This window comes from Pongo abelii, chromosome 18, assembly GCF_028885655.2.
Source record: "Pongo abelii isolate AG06213 chromosome 18, NHGRI_mPonAbe1-v2.0_pri, whole genome shotgun sequence".
Lineage (NCBI taxonomy): Eukaryota > Metazoa > Chordata > Mammalia > Primates > Hominidae > Pongo > Pongo abelii.
The window spans coordinates 57,260,216-57,262,494 of NC_072003.2; positions in this window are offsets into that span (position 1 = coordinate 57,260,216).

Sequence of the window (2,279 nt, forward strand, 5' to 3'; positions counted from 1 at the left end):
TCCCCTTCCCACCCCTGGTGTCTCTTTCACTAGCAAGGGGGAATGACTAACTCCCAAAGGGGAGGCTGTGTCATTCTCTCCCTCCTCCTTCCTTCTTCCTCCCAGCCCTAGCCCTCATCCAGATGTCACCCTCATCCTAAAGCACCACACTTCCCATCCTCCCAGTGGTTGAGCCAAAAGGAATGATTAGCCAGAGTCTAAAGATATAGCACTAGTTTATACTCCTAGTCACGACATCTGAAGCTCCCCTTTAAGATGCTATGCTTGGCCGGGTGCAGTGGCCTGTAATCCCAGCACTTTGGGAGGCTGAGGCGGGTGGATCACTTGAGGTCAGGAGTTCAAGACCAGCCCAGCCAACATGGTGAAAACCTGTCTCTACTAAAAATACAAAAATTAGCCAGGCGTGGTGGCATGCACCTGTAGTTCCGGCTACTCAGGAGGCTGAGGCAGGAGAATCACTTGACCCTGGGAGGCGGAGGTTGAAATGAGCTGAGATCGCGCCACTGCACTCCAGCCTGGGTGACAGAGTGAGACACAGTCTCAAATAAGCAAACAAAAAAATGCTATGCTGTAAGTGAAGGAGACACTCATCAGGTTTGGGACACAGGAAATTGGCCATCCTGTAGGTCAGCATTCCTGGGCCGGTTGGTGGGAGAAGTACCTGTATGGCCAGGTGCAGTGAGCAGCTGCTTAAGCCGGTTTGTGCTGTTTCTGCCACTTACAACCAAGAGAGGCTAGTTGGAGATACCAGAGGGGAGTAGGCTAGAGGCCAGGAGGGGCAGGGAAAGGAAAATGGGCCATGGGTTGATCCTGTCGCCTTCCCAGAATCAGAGCACCAGGCCTGCTTCAGATGGGGAACTGAGGCCTGAGAGGGGCAGACAGAGGCCTTAGGCCATGTGTTACCAAAGGGCCTGGCCTTGAACCCGAACATCTGGGCTCCCAGACCAGGGACCCATTGGCTGCCCTGGTTTAGGCCCAGGCTGGAGCCTAGAGGCTGAGGACCTGGTGTGAGGTATAGGAACCCCACTGCTTTGTGAGGGGGGTAGGGGTGGGGACAAAGGAAGAAGAAGCCACTGCAGGCTCCATGTGAGCTCAGCCATGTCCAGCCAGGGCCCCTCCTGCCCTGGCCCATGCATGCTGTCACCCACTCAGGAGGGACAACCTGCGGCGGTAATTATAAAGCTTCACACACACGCTAGCACTTTCCAGGGGCCTCTCAGGATGGGTGGGTTTTGCCTAGGTCACATGGCAAGAAAGCAAGCTGGGACTTGAGCCTGGCATGGAACCAAGGCCCCGGGCATCCTCTTCCTGGGAGGTAGAAGCCTGTGGGAAGGAACCACATGGTTTCTCAAGGGCAGGTTCCTCCCACGACCACCCAGAGGGAAGAAGAGGAGCATGGGGACTGGGTCACATCTCGGTCCCCTGGCCTTTCGTACCTTCTGTACCCAGCTTTCAGGCCACCTGCAGTGTGGGCAGCTCCTTGTCCTTTTAACTCAGGGCAAGGGGCCCCTGCTGACCACTTTCACTGGCTCTCAGGTGCCTGGGCCTGGGAGGCTGTTTTTCCCTCTCTCTCCCCTACCCCTATCCCCACCTTTGAGCAACAGACAGAGCCTGAGTTACAGCTGGGCCACGGGGGCAGGGATGGGGTGCAGGAGGAAAGGTGTGCTGGAGGGGCTCAGGTGGGAGGCAGCTGGGCTGACCATGCAGAAGGGTCACTGTGTGACAGGGTGGGTGGTCGTGGGGTGACAGCAAGTCCTCCCCCTCCTCTGGGGCAGGGCCGGGCTGGCTGCATCTGCTGCTGCTGCAGGCAGGCCCTTGGTTTTCCATCGGGGCTGAGCAAGCTCTCATGCTCACCAGGCCCAGTGCCTGGCTTCCAGGCTTCCATGAGCTGCTGCTCTCTCACAGGTCAGCTCCCACTTCGGGGGCTGTGGTTAAAGCCAAAGGAAGTGAGGAGGCCTCAGGCTCATTCCTGAAAGTCCCAGGTGTTCTGGAGTTGGTACTGTCAGCATCTTCAAGCATCCCCACCAGGGACTCTCTATAGGGCTCTATTTAATTCTCACAACAACCAAGCAAGGCAAGGTGAACCTCCCCATTTTACAGATGAGGCAACTGAATCCCAAAGAGGTTCCCAAGGCCACACAGCCAGAACGTTCAAAGCTCAGGATTCAAACCCAGCCCTATGCCCCAGTCTCCAAGCCGCCACTCGGGCCTGTGCTCCTCTCTGCCTCTCCATGTCCATCATTCCCCCTGTGGAAGAAGGAGCAGAACAAGCAGTGCAG